At 44.6% G+C, this 14,256-nt stretch overlaps 1 protein-coding gene across 1 annotated transcript in view; it reads left to right on the top strand.

Annotated features, from left to right (window-relative positions):
• The first annotated feature begins 3,461 nt into the window (after window positions 1-3,461).
• The window catches only part of LITAF (lipopolysaccharide induced TNF factor), a 91,569-nt gene continuing 80,774 nt past the window's right edge, over window positions 3,462-14,256 (top strand). Inside the window, exon 1 of the mRNA XM_039885343.1 lies at window positions 3,462-3,523. The gene's annotated coding sequence lies outside the window, so the exon portion shown is untranslated. The remainder of the gene's footprint in view (window positions 3,524-14,256) is intronic.

Genomic DNA, 14,256 nt, shown 5'->3' with positions numbered 1-14,256 from the left:
CTGAGCACTGGAGCCCATTAATTATCCATTCAGTTATTTATTCATTTAGCCAATCTTTATTGTGCACCTACTATATGCCAAGCTCTATGTTAGGTGCCAGGGAGACAGCCATGAGCTAGACAGGCAAAACTCAGCTCTCATGGGGTTTATATTCATGGGGAAGACAGACGATAAACACAGAAACAAGTACAATATATGGCCTGCCAGACATTGTACATGCTATGGAAAAAGGGAAAGAGTAAGGTAAGAGATGTGGGAGCACGGAGGGGTGGAGGTCGGGAAGGCCCCTCTGAGAGGGCATGCCAGGCACTGGGATGGGTGTAGCCTTGTCCTGGCACCAGAGAAACACAGATGTGGAAGCAGGCAGACAATAAGCTGGCACTGGGCAGGGATCCCTTTTTTATTTTTAAGTAATTTTTTACTGAACTTCAGATACACAGAATGATAGATCATAATCTAGATCATGGTGTAGTCTCTTCTTTGGTTCTTGTATGACCCGCTTTTATTAAAACTTTCATAGTTATTTTAATCAAGTAACACACACCAAGTAAACCCCATCAATCAAAACAAAAACTAGGACCCTAACAATGGCCAACATTCAGCCCTGAGATTCCCCCATCCCATCCCCCACCTGGGGTCCCCATCAGCTTGAATCCTGTCTTTATCACTGCCTGGTTTCTTTGTACAATTTAATTATACCTATATCCTAAAGGCATATTTTTAATTTTAGTTTTTTCTTACTAACTTTTTTAAAGGGCATATTAGTTTCCTAGGGCTGCTGGAACAAATTACTACAAACTGGGTGGCTTAAAACAATAGAAATTTATTCTCTCACAGTTCTGGAGGCTGTCAGTCTAAAGTCAAGGTGTTGGCAAGCCCATGAGCTCTAGAGAATGGTCTGTTCCATGCCTCTCTCCTGGCTTCTGGTGGCTGCCAACAGCCCTTGACGATCCTTGGGTTATAGATGCATCACTCCAATCTCTACCTCTGTCTTCATATGAGTTTCTAAAGTTATTGTTTTAAAGTTCTGAAAGAGGGACACTTGATGGGATTAGAGATGGCATTGATTATTATGGAATGATTATCTAGATCAAGATAATTAATATCCATCGTCATAGTTGCATTCCCGAGATTATTTACCTCCCAAGAATATTAGTCCCACCTGTTATTAGTCATCACATTGCCAGGCTATTATTGATCTCGAACTGAGCCTCCTTTCTGAGAACTGAGCACCCTTTGACTCTCCATCTCTATTTCTCCTCTGAGCCCCAGGAACACCATTCGATTTGTTTATGAATTATTTTCCTTTTTCTTTATCTCCTCCCTCCTTCTCCTTCCTCCCTCCTCCTCCTCCTTCCTTCCTTCCTTCTTCCCTTCCTCCCTCCTTTCCTCCCTTCCTTCCATCCTTTATTTCTCTTTCCCCACATATATGTGATAACCACACAGTATTTGTCTTTCTCTGTCTGATTAAACACACACACACACACGTAGATATATATCTTTATTTGTTAAAGGACTTTTAGGTTGTTTTCATATCTTAGCTATTGTGACTCATGCTGCAATGAATATGGGAGAGCAGATAACTCTTCAAGATAGCAATTTCATTTCTTTCACATACATACCCAGAAGTGAGATTTCTGGGTCATATGGTATTTCTATTTTTAATTCTTTGATGAACCTCCATGCTGTTTTCCATACTGGCTCCACCAATTTACATTCCCACCAACAGCAAATAAGGGTTCCCTTTTCTTTACATCCTCACCAACACTTATCTCTTGTCTTTTTGATAATAGCCAATCTGAAAAGTATGAGGTGATATCTCATTGGGGTTTTGATTTGCATTTCCTTGGTTAGTGATTTTGGGCACCTTTTCATGTACCTATTGGCCATTTGAATGTTTTCTTCGGAAAAAAGTGTTTTAAGATCTTTTGCCCATTTTTTAATTGGATTATTTGCTTTTTTTTTGCTATTGTATTATGTGAGTTCTTTATATATTTTGGATATTAACCCCTTATCAGATATATGCTTTGTAAATATTTCCTCCCATTCCGTAGGTTGTTTTGTCAATTTATTGATTGTTTCCTTTGCTGTGCAGAAGCTCTTTGGTTTGACTAGTCCCACTTGTTTATTTCAGCTTTTGTTGCCTGTGTTTTTGATGTCTTATCCAAGAAATCATTGCCAAGACCAATGCCAAGGATCTTTTTCCATATGTTTTCTTTTAGTAGTTTTATGGCTTCGGGTCTTACGTTTAAATCCTTGATCCATTATGAGTCAATTTTTGTGAGTGGTCTAAGACTGGGGTCCAGTTTCATTCTTTTGCATGATGATATCTAATTTTCCCAGCACCATTTATTGAAGAGACTATCTTTTTTTCCATGGTATGTTCTTGTTACCCTCGTCAAAAATTTGTTGACCGTATATGTGTGGGTTTATGTCTGGGCTCTTCATTCTGTTCCACTGGTCTGTGTGTCTGTTTTTACGCCAGTGCCATGCTATTTTGCTGACTATAGAATTGTAATTTAGCTTGAAATCAGGAAGTGTCATGCCTCCAACTTTGTTCTTCTTTCTCAAAATTGCTTTTGCTATTTGGGGCCTTTTGTGGTTTCATACAAATTTTAGGATAGTTTTTTTTTTTTCTATTTCTGTGAAAAAGTACATTGGAATTTTGATAGAGATCACGTTGAATCTGTAGATTGCTTTGGGTAGTATTGACATTTTCACAATATTAATTCTTCCAATCTAAGAAAATGGGGTAGCTTTCCATTATTTGTGTCTTCTTCAGTTTCTTTCATCAGTGTCTTATAGTTTTCAGTGTACAGGTCTTTCACCTCTTTGCTTAAATTTATTCTTAAGTATTTTATTGGTTTTGATGCTATTGTAAATGGGATTGTTTTATTAATTTCTCCTTTAGATAGTTTGTTGTTAGTATATAGAAACAAATGATTTATGTATGTCAATTCTGTATCTTGCAACTTTACTGAATTTATTCTAACAGCTTTTTGATGGAGTCTTTAGAATTTTAAATATATAAGATCTTGTCATCTGTAGAGATAATTTTACTTCTTTTCCAATTTGGATGCCCTTTATTTCTTTTTCTTGACTAATTTCTATGGCTAAGACTTCTTCTTCTTATAAGGACACCAGTCATTGGATTTAGGGCTTACCCTAACCCAGTATGACCTCATCTAAACTTAACTAATCACATCTGCAAAGCCCCTATTTCCAAATAAGGTCACATTCACAGGTACTGGGGATTTGAACTTCAGTGTATTTCTTTGGAGACACAATTTAATCCACAGCAGAGAGAATCCAGACAACCAAAAAAGAGTATCAAGCTGTATGAGTCTTCTGGGGCTTAATTTCTTCATGGAATGGTATATAGCTAAGATTGACCGATATTGTAGTTCACTTGTTCTAACTGTTGTGTCGTATTCCACCAGGTCAGTGCACCACAGCTGATCCATCTGCTCTCCTGTGGATGGCCTTTTGGGTGTCTAATTTGAAGTTCTGCGTGAATGTTCTGGTAAGTGGCTTTTGCTGCATGCACACAAGAGTTTTTCTAGAATGGTTTTACCTAGAAGTGGAATCACTTGGACTCAGAACGTGTGAATGTTCAACCTTAGGAAATAATAGCAAGTTGCTTTCCAAAACAGTTCTATTAATGACACTCCCAGCAGCAACGTGTATGATCCATGTCATCTCTTTCATTTGGTATTATTAGATTTTAAAGTGTTTGCCAATCGAGTGTAAAATTGTTGCTGGTAGAGATCTTGATTTGCGTTTCCTTGATCACTAATGATGCTGAAAAGCTTTCTCAACCCTAAGGTCTAAAATATAGTCATCTACATTTCCTCAAGCTTTGTTTTTGACATTTAAGTTCATAATCTGTCATCTTGCCCAACATTAATTTAAAGATATTAAAGATTTTTATTTGTTTTTGGCATTTAAATCCTTAATCTGGAGCTGATTTATGTGAGAGGAGGGATTGGTCATATACTCTTAGGAGTTTTGTAGGATGACAAATGTATTTTGGGGACAATGAGACAGGATATTTGACTGGGACTCATGAGCATATTGGAAATTGCTCACTGTATTTGAGTTCGAATTCTCAGTGGATGGTCTGAGATATTACACTTCATCTCTGAGAGCCTCAATTTCCTCATTTGTAAAATGGGAATTATAGTAGGTACTGCCCTGGGTTGCCATGACGATTACATGAGATAAGGTATGCAGGTTGCTTCCCGCATCACCCGGTACACAGCATAAGAACACTAACTAGCATTTATTGAACACTTACTATTTGCCAGGTGATGTGTTTTTACATGTGTTTTTAACTCATTAACCCCTGACAACTCCATGAAGTAGGTTATATTTTCTACACTTTACAGATGAGTCTCAAATGAGATGAGTAAGTCCCCAAGGGCACACAGCTAGCATGAGTCAGAGGACTTGAACCCTGGCACGCTAACTGCAGAGCCCTCATCCATCACTACCACACATCGAAGCCATTTCCATTCCCTTCCTCCATCCTCTAGAATCTAGTCCCTCGTCTGGGGAGAGAAAAGGTTGCCTCTCCAGGAGAGGGGGTCTGGAGGTTGAAATGGGGGAGTCGTAGGCAGTTGGGTTGGCCCTGATTTCCTTGTGACCCCTGCCTTTGACTTGCAGGCTGGGGCGAGGCTGGGAAGGGAGGGGTGAGGCTGGGCTTCCCAATGAGGAAGTCCATCTATCCTGCCCCATGGCCGGCCCCCATGGAGATGAATCACTGGCCACAATAACCACCACCACCACCACCCCCAACGCCCCCGCCAGTGTCATCCATTATTCACGGCTGCCATCCCAGGCCCGGGGTTGCTTTGAAATCGGGCAGGAATTATTCCCAAGGCCCAGCTCTCAGTGGCTTTTGTCCACAGCTGAGCCTGAACACAAACTACTCTCTTCCCTAGTCTGAGGGCTGGTGTCTTCCCACTGAGGGGGACAGAGGGATGAAGACAAAGGGCTTTGAGCTGAGTTTGAGCCCAGCTCTGTCACTTCCTAGTTACCTTCTCTGAGCCTCAATGTTATTATCTGTAAAGTGGGAATAACTAGCCCTACTTTGCTAAAATATTTAGAAATAATCTATATAAGAGGCATGAGTAGCCTATAGCTGATCTTAATCATGGAATTGCTGTTATTACATTCACTCTTTCAATAATTGTCTCCCAGGTCTTGCTGGGTATTGTGTGACTCCCTCAGCAAGTTTACAGCCTCCTGGGAGAGACGGATCCCCATTGTATTACCTGCAAAAAGGGCTTCTAATAAGCCAACGTGTCCCCCCGTAAAAGCTAGTTTAAGGTGATTTTTCATGGAGCATTTATTTATTGAATACCTACTATGTATGTCCCCAGCAACCTGCAGAGAGATCAAGATAGTCCTGTGTTCATAATACCTACAGTCTCATGTCCCATGAAGAGTGGGGACACTGGGTCCTACTAAGAGGAAACCTCCCAGGATCAGGCTGAGACACAGGCTGGGGGCAGAAGGCTCCCAGATCTGCCCATGGGTGGGGTGGGAGCTTATGAACACCCATCCCGAAACCAAACAAAACTCATGTCTCTCCTTTGCCTTCCGGAAGGCCCTGACTGAGGGGCAGGGGTAATAGTGGAGCCCCTGGAATCACTGAAACCTGAGTTCGATTTCATGGGTGTATTAGTTATCTACTGCTGCATAACAAATTACCCCAACACTTAGCGGACACGTATTTTCTCATAGAATCTGTGGGTCAGGAATCAGGAGCAGCTATGCTGAGTGGTTCTGGCTCAGGGTCTCTCATGTAGTTGTAGTCAAAATGCCAGCCAGAGCTACATCACATGACGGCTTGCCAGAGTCGAGGATCTGCTTCCTCGTGGCTCACTCACTTAGCTGCAGGTAGGAGAACTCAGTTCTTCACTCAGAGGGCCTCTCTAACAAGTGTCACAACATGGCAGCTGGCTTCCCCCAGCCTGAGCAATTCTAGATAGAGACCTAGTCACATAAGATACCCTCCATCACTCGTACAATGTTCTGTCCATTAGAAGTGGGCCATTAAGTCCAGTTCACACTCAAGGTGGGGCTCCACTTTTTGAAATGAAGAATGTCAAAGAATTTGTGGGTCTATTTGAAAATCACCACACCGGCTGACCTTGGGCAGGTCCCTTCTATCTGAGCCTCGGTTTCCTTATCTGTGAGATGGGAGTAATGAATCATAGCACCTACCTTGCGGGGCCATTATGAAGATGAGACAAGGAGATACGAGTGGAGTGTGTAGTGCGGGGTCTGCTAATTACATGCCTAGGAAACACTGGTTGTTGTCCTCATGGTTGTTTAAAGGGGTTTGCCCATGGCCAGACCCTGTTCTCCTAGCCCCATGGTGCTGAACCCTGGCTGCACGTGAGAATCACATGAAGAGCTTTAAAAAGTACCTCCAGAAACCCTCCCCCCATTTTCTGATTCAATAAGTCTTGAATGGGGCCTCTAGGCATGTTACTTTTCAAAGTTTGCCAAGTAACTCTTATTTGAAGCCAGGGACGAAATCAAAGTCCTCACCTGGGAATTCTTAAGGGTGACCCATCAACAGATAAAATGCAATGAAGAGATAAAAAATGAGGGAGGAAGTCCCTATAATTCAGTAATTCTCGAGTGTGGGCCCCAGCATCACATGGGAGAGAAACTCATTAGAAATGCATTGTCCTAGGCCACACCCAAACCTACTAATCAGGAGCTCTGGGGGTGGAGCCCAGCAAGTTGTGTTTCACCAGCTCCTCCAGGTGAGTATGGAGCACACTCCAGTGTGAGACCCCACTGCTCACTCTCCTTTACGCACTTTGAGGAAACAAGTTGCCATGTTGTGAGCTGCCATGTTGAAGGGGCCCCCACAGCAAGGAACCGAAAATCACTGAGCGAGCATAAAGCAGCCCCTTCCCCAGTTAGCCTGTGGGTGAGACCGCAGCCCCACTGCCACCTAGACTGCAGCCAGTGGGGGACCCTGAGCTGGAGGAAGTCACGCCCCGATTCCTGCCCCACACAGCCTGTAAGATAATAAGTATTTGTTGTTTTAAGCCGCTAAGTTTTGTGGTAATCTATTAAGCAGCAAATAGATAACAAATATGGTGGATATTGGCAGGATGGGGAGAGACAGGACCTACAGGAGTAATCCACAGTCCATGCTGAGAGAGATTTACGAAACGTATAAACCGATTTCAGTGTGTAGACCTGTGTGGATCCTAATTTGAACCTATTAACTGTTTTTTTTTAAGTTGGTATTGGGGAATAGTAAACCCCAAGGTTATTCTGGATGATATTAAGCCGTTATTGTTCACTTTTATTTGATATGATAATGGTATTGTGATTATATTTTGATAGAGGTTTTATTTTTTTAGAGAAACATTAATTTACAGATGCAGTGATATGCTGTTGGGGATTTGCTTTAAAATCATCGGGGTGGGGAGGGGTGCACGGGAAACAGAGCAAATGGCTGAGTTGATGGTTGCCGAGGGGAGGAGTTGGTATATGAAGGTCCCCTTTACTCTTCTCTGTGCTTTTGTATGTGTTGGACATTTCCGTAATAGGAAGTTAAAAAAATTGTCTGAGCTTAATGTGCCCCTTTTACAGATGGACAAAGCAAACCCCAGCAGCAGGCCCGAGGGTTGGAGGGAACGGGGCCCTTAGGTCATTGACACTGAAGGCTGTCCTTGGACCTGGCCCAGTGTTTTGTTCATCTTGGGGAAGGACTTGCCCAGGGGACTCTGGGGCCTGCTTCCCTGCCTGAGCCTAAGGTGTGGAGAGGAATCGTTGCTGTCATCTGAGACTCACAGCTTTCTGGCCGTTTGCTGACACAGTCATCCATCTGAGCATACCTGGTGGCTCACTATTATGTCCATACCAGTGAGAGGCATCTTTTAAGATTATTTTAGATCTCTTTTAAAGAAGATATTTGTTAATGGTAAAATCAAAGGGAATATAGTGAAAAGCCAGTCTCCCTCCACCCTGTCCTCCAATCACTGCCCAAAGATAACTATTTAATTTATTTATCTATTCAATAGATATGTGCCAGGCAACATGCTAGGCTATGATGTGCAGTAGAAATATGACACAAATGAGAGCCACACATGAAATTTAAAATTTTCTGGGAGCTATATTAAAAAGGGAAAAAGAGGTGAAATTAATTTTAATAATATGTTTTCTTTAACCCAGTGTATCCAAGCCCAGTATATAGAATCAGTATAAAAATTATTAATGAGGTTATAATGTTTTTTTTATAGTGTATTAGTTTGCTACGGCTGCCATAACAAAATATGATAGACTGGGTGGCTTAAACAATAGAAATTTATTTTCTCACAGTTCTGGAGGCTAGAAGTCCAAGATCAAGTTCTGGCAGGGTTGATTTCTCCTGAGGCCTCTATCCTTGGCTTGCAGATGGCTGCCTTCTTGCTGTGTCCTCACACGGTCTTTTCTGGTTTCTCTCCGTGTATCCTCATCTCTTCTTAGAAGAGCATTAGTCTTGTGGGATTCGAGCCCATCCTAACAGCCTCATTTTACTTTAATCGGCTCTTTAAAGAGCGCTGTCTCTAAATACAGTCAGATTCTGAGGAACTAGGTGGGTTAAGGCTTTAACATATGAATTTGTGGGGCGACATAATACAGTCTGTAGCACACACTGAGTCTTCAAAACTCAGTGTGTGTTTGACTCTCACATCACATCTCCGTTCCAACTGGCCCCATTTCAAGCGCCCAGTCATCACACCTGCCTGGCGGTGACCATGTAGGACAGCACAGTTCTAGGTGCGGGAGTCACAGCAGACAAACGTCCTTGCCCTCACGGGACTTCCATTCTGTTGGAGGAGATGGACAATAAATAAAGAAGTGAAATGCATAGTATGCCATATACATTCTAGGGAGAAAAACATAGGAGAGGAAAACATGAGAGGTGGGGGTCTAGGGGTGCGTTATCTGTCTCCTCCATGTATCCTTCCAGAGGTATCCTGTGTGGTGAACACAGGAGATGGATGGATGGATGGATGGATGCATGGATGCATGGATGCATGGATAGATATAGATATATTTCCATTTCTTCAGTCTTTTTTTCTGAGATATAATTGATATATAACATTATATTAGTTTAAGGTGTGTGACACGATTCAACATTTGTATATACTGGGACATGATCACCACAATAAGTCTAGTTAACATCTGTCACCACATGTAGTTACAATTTTTTTTCTTGTGATTAAAACCTTTAGGATCTACTCTCTTAGCAACTTGCAAATGTACAGCACAGTATTATTAACTATAGTCACTATGCTGTACACTACATCCCCATGGCTTATTCATTCTGTAACTGGAAATTTGTACCTTTTGACCACCTTCGCCCATTTCACCCACCTCCCACCCTCGCCTCTGGTAACCACCAACCTGTTCTCTGTATCTATGAGTTTGGTTTTTTGTTTTCTTTTCTTTCTTTTCTTTTTTTTTTTCTTAAGATTCCACATACGAGTGAGATATGGTATTTGTCTTTCTCTGTCTGGCTTATTACTCTTAGCATAATGCCCTCCATGTTTATCCATGTTGTTGCAAATGGCAAAATTTCCTTCTTTTTATGGCTGAATAATATTCTATTGTGTATGTATGTGTATATATGTATATATATGTATGTATATATGTGCATGTGTGTATAAATGTGTGTGAACACACACACACACACACACAAACCACATTTTCTTTACCCACTCATCCATTGATGGGCACTTAGTTTGCTTCCGAATCTTGACTGTTGTAAATAATGCTACAGTGCACTTGGAGGGTACAGATACCATTTCAAGTTAGTGTTTTCATTTCCTTCAGGTAAATACCCAGAAGTGGAATTGTTGAATCATACAGTAGTTCCATTTTTAATTCTTCGAGGAACCTCCATATTGTTTTTCATAGTGGCTGCACTAATTTACAGTCCCACCGACAGTGCACAAGGGTTCCCTTTGCTCTACATCCTTGCCAACACTTGTTGTTTCTTTTTCTTTTTCTTTTTTTTTTTCAATATTAGCCATTCTGTAGGTGTGAGGTGATATCTCATGGTGGTTTTGATTTGCATATTGTTGAAGATTATTGATACTGAGCAACTTTTCATGTACCTATTGGCCATCTGTATGTCTTCTTTGGAAAAATGTGTATTCAGATCCTCTGCCTATTTTATTTTACTTTTTTAATTCCCCCTCCCCCCACTTTCCACTTCCACTTCCACCCCTGACCTAGGTATGTTGCCCTCTCCCCTTAAGGGCTGGATCTCTGAAGGCGGGGCGGCTCCTCGCATATGCTCGCAGCACACAGCCGGGGTGTGGGGCACCCAGGGGGCCTAGTGCCACTGGGGCTCCACTGGGGAATGAACCCAGGACCTTCTGTGTGTAAAGCAGAAGTGCTAACCACTACGCTATGGAACCACTCCTCCTCTGCCTATTTTAAAATCAGGGTTTTTTTTGCTATGGAGTTATGTGAGTGCTATATCCCCACTTTAAAAAACATAGATAGTAATTTTCCATACATGCCATTCTGTTCTTTGCTTTTCTCACTTGAAAATATATCTTGAAACTCATTCCCCATCATCACACATAGACATGCTTTATTCTTTTTGATTTCTTGATTTTAAAGAATAATTTGAAACATATAAAGACATGGTGCTGCCGAGCTAGAATAATGGAACCTGACATGTGTGTCCTCAGGGCTGTCACCTCATCTGACACTCCCCACACCCGATAAGGTGGGTGCTGTTCCCCTAAAATAATTTAAATTCATGGTCAGCTTTTATAAACAGCTGGAAAATAAAAACTACTGATGTTAGAGAAAGGTCAAGCTCTGAACTGCAGTGCTGCCAAAGAGTAACTGTCAAGGTTAACAGAATAATAAAATACTAATTTACACTATTATTATGTTATATTAATGTACAGTAATACATAGTAATACATTAACATAATGTATTATATTAATATATAATAAATAAAATGTATAATTTTTAATAAATATGTTTACTATCTTAGAAATATGTAAATATAATAAAATGTGTAAAATAATAATATTAAAGAAATAATTGAGACAAAATACCAGGAAAAAGAACAAAACCAGGAAGAGTTGAAAGGCTACTCACGCAGGAACTGAGACCAGGGCCAGCAGCCCCAGAGCTGGCTCTGGGGTTGTGCTTGGGGATGAGGCCATCAATGGGGTACTGGGGTCTAGGGATCCAGGTAGAACTCTGCCCCCTTGGATCTCACTCCAGATGGGGTGAAGCTTCTAGAAGGGATAGCATTGCCAGAAATCAAGATGAAACCCATCTGCCAGCAGTTTCACGTTTGAGATGAGTGATAAAGGGCACATTCCCACACCACAGCCCACCCTCCGATCCCCAGAATCCTCTGCTCTCGGCCAGCTGCTCCCTCCTGTTTGTGGGGATCCTGAGACAGAGAGCTGTGTCAGGGCGTCCTTGGGGGCCTCTGTAAATGCTGAGATCTCAAGCGGTGTGCCTGCTGTTTCGAGAACCCCATAACCCTGGAATGGGCTGAGGGGGTGGCATAGTACCTGCCTCTGATTCTGTGGTGAGGTAGCTGCGTTCGTGTGTGCAGAGTGTACACAGGCCTGGAGGCACCTTACGTGGCCAGCGTGGGCAGCATATGCCGTTGAGATCCTTCCAAGCCCTGACAGGCCCAGTGCAGATCAGGGAGGGACCTTTGCCTAGAACCAGATTGCCCCACCTGTAACAGGCACTGCCGGGAACATTGTTCTGAGCCACACAGGCTATGAGTTCAAGCCCAGCTCTGTCTGCCCCATCCCAGCTCTAAGACCCCACCTTTCTGAGCCTCAGTTTCTCTGTCTGTGGCACATGGACTTGGTACATGGGCAGCCTGAGCACTCATGTGCTCAGGATGTGCCAGAAAATAAGACTCATTTCCCAGCAGAGCTGGTGCTTCCCGGTGCTCTCGGATCCTGTCACACTGAGGAAGAAGCACCCACACAGCCCTGGGCCCTGCCGAACCCTGTCCCTGCTGCCAGGGCCCAGAGGGAAGGGGCAGGAGCAGGTGAGTTGTCTCCAGCAGGTCCTGACCTGTCCTGGCTGGGAGACCGGAGTGGGGGAGTGGCTGACGCAGGAGGGCAGCTCAGGTCCTGCATTCCTGCTCAGATTCTTGGGGCCTCAGCGTCGCCCTCTGTCCTCGTGTCCTCTGTCCCCTTCCTCCCTGCATCGCAGCCAAGCTTAGCCACAGCGGTTCCCTGTCCCCTTGTGTCTTCTCCCATCTCCAGGCCTTCGCACAGGCTGTTCCCTTTGCCCCTCTGCAGACTTCTACTCGCTGTTTAAGACTCTGCCCCGGATGTTCTCCCTTTTATCATGCTCTGCGAGACCCAGCCCAGCCTACTTCTCAACACGCTGAGACCCCTGAGGGCCAGGATCAGGTCTGCACCAACTTCCTAGCCCAGCAACAGTGGATTCTCAGCAATAAAAGCTTATTGAAAACAAACGCATAAAGGAGTCTTCCCTGCCCCCAAATTTTGATGTACCAAGGGCGATGCTAGGAGAGGCCTGAAAGAGAAGGTTCCCGCCCCGAGGGCATTTGCAGTCTATGGGGAGACAGCTGTGAAACAAATAGTTATATAATTACCTGTACAGTCCCTAAAGGCAAACGTGGTGCCGTGAGAGTGTGTAGCAGCGGGAATGCTACCTGGCCAAGGGTCTGAGAAGGTTTCCTGGAAGAAGTGATGTTTGAGGCCTGATCTAAAAGCTAAGAAAGAAGAGGCAGAGGCAGAAAAATCTCTCCAGGCAGAGGTTAATCTCATGTGCAAAGGCCCAGGGGTCAGAGATCACACAGAGGGGTCTGTGAGAGGCCCCAGAGGCCGCAGAGGTCAAGATGGGATGGTCAGGCGGCGGGCAGGGTGGATGAGCTTTATGCTGGAGCAATTTGTGGACGTTGAAGGGTTTCGGCGTCCCTGGGAAGACTGTGTCTGCCTCGTGGGAAACGGGTCAGAGGGGCTGGGAGAGCAGAGAGAAGGCTCCCGCAGCCCCTGAGTGACTTGGCCTGAGGCAGGGGGAGAGAGAGGTGGACAAGTTCAGAGGACTTTCAGCAAAGAGCCAGTGACAGGCCCTGCCGTGGACTGGGTCTACGAGAGGAAAGGGAGGAAGCAGGGTGAGGCCTGGTGTCTTGCCCAAGCTGGGCCAGGCCAGCGGGGAGCAGCCTGCTCTCAGGAGCAGGGTCAGGCAAGCCTCCGAGTGTCTGGCCATCCACTGGCCACCAACCAGCCAAGAGTCCCCTGGCCAGAGCCATGGGCCCAGGGACACAAGGTGTGCTGGCCCTGCCCCTACAGAAAACGCGGGAGCCAAGACCCTTCTCCCTCTGGACACAGGTGTCCTTTGAAGGAGTTTGAGGCCTGCCCGAATGGGGCTGACATGCTAGAGGGGGAGGTGTGAACACGGAAATACATGAATAAATAAGTCGTGTAATGTAATTTCAGAGAGGGATAAATGCTCTCACGAGTAATGTCACGGAGACTAAGAGGGAGGGTGGGCTGGGGGCTGCATCAGAGAGGGGTCTGGGTGGGACCCTCTCGGGATGCAGAAAAGCCAGTTGTAGAAAGAACATTCCAGGTGGAGGGACAGCCAGGACAAAGGCTTGAAGTGGGAACAAAGAGGCAAGGGGGCTGGGAAGGAAGACGTGATGATGGGAGAAGGGACCCGAGGGGTGGACCAGGATGGCATGGTGAGCGTGACACTGGTGGGTTTCCAGCAGGGGATGATGCAGTCCATGCCCTCGCCCACCGGAATCTCCCGTCTCCTTCAGCCTAGAAAGCCCCTGACGGCAGTTCCCTGTTTCAGCCCTTTTCCCAGGGTCTTTCCAGTGTCTCTATCTTCCTCATCCCCTGACAGGTACTCCCGGGGCTGAAATTCCCCCAAGACCTACAGCCAGAGAAGGGAACTAACATTCCCCTCTCTGTGAAGGCCACTGTGCATGGGCCTCCTACTGCGTGCCAAGCCTCATGCCGGGTACACTGGTGTGGCCTGAGCCCCTAGGACCCTCACAATCGGACCCCTTTTACAGATCTGGAGACCCAGATGCAGTGTGACTCACTCGCAGCCACGTGACTCACAAGGCAGGAGTCAAGATTTGAACCCAGCTCAGTCTCATCCCAAAAGGTCAAATCTCATTCAAGCCTCATGACAGTTTTGTGAAAGTGGGAGCTACAGATTCTCTGCCCCTCGCCTACCTGCCCCCCTTC

Source organism: Pteropus medius, unplaced genomic scaffold (genome assembly GCF_902729225.1).
Source record: "Pteropus medius unplaced genomic scaffold, Ma_sr-lr_union100, whole genome shotgun sequence".
NCBI lineage: Eukaryota > Metazoa > Chordata > Mammalia > Chiroptera > Pteropodidae > Pteropus > Pteropus medius.
This window is presented reverse-complemented; position numbering and strand designations above follow the sequence as displayed.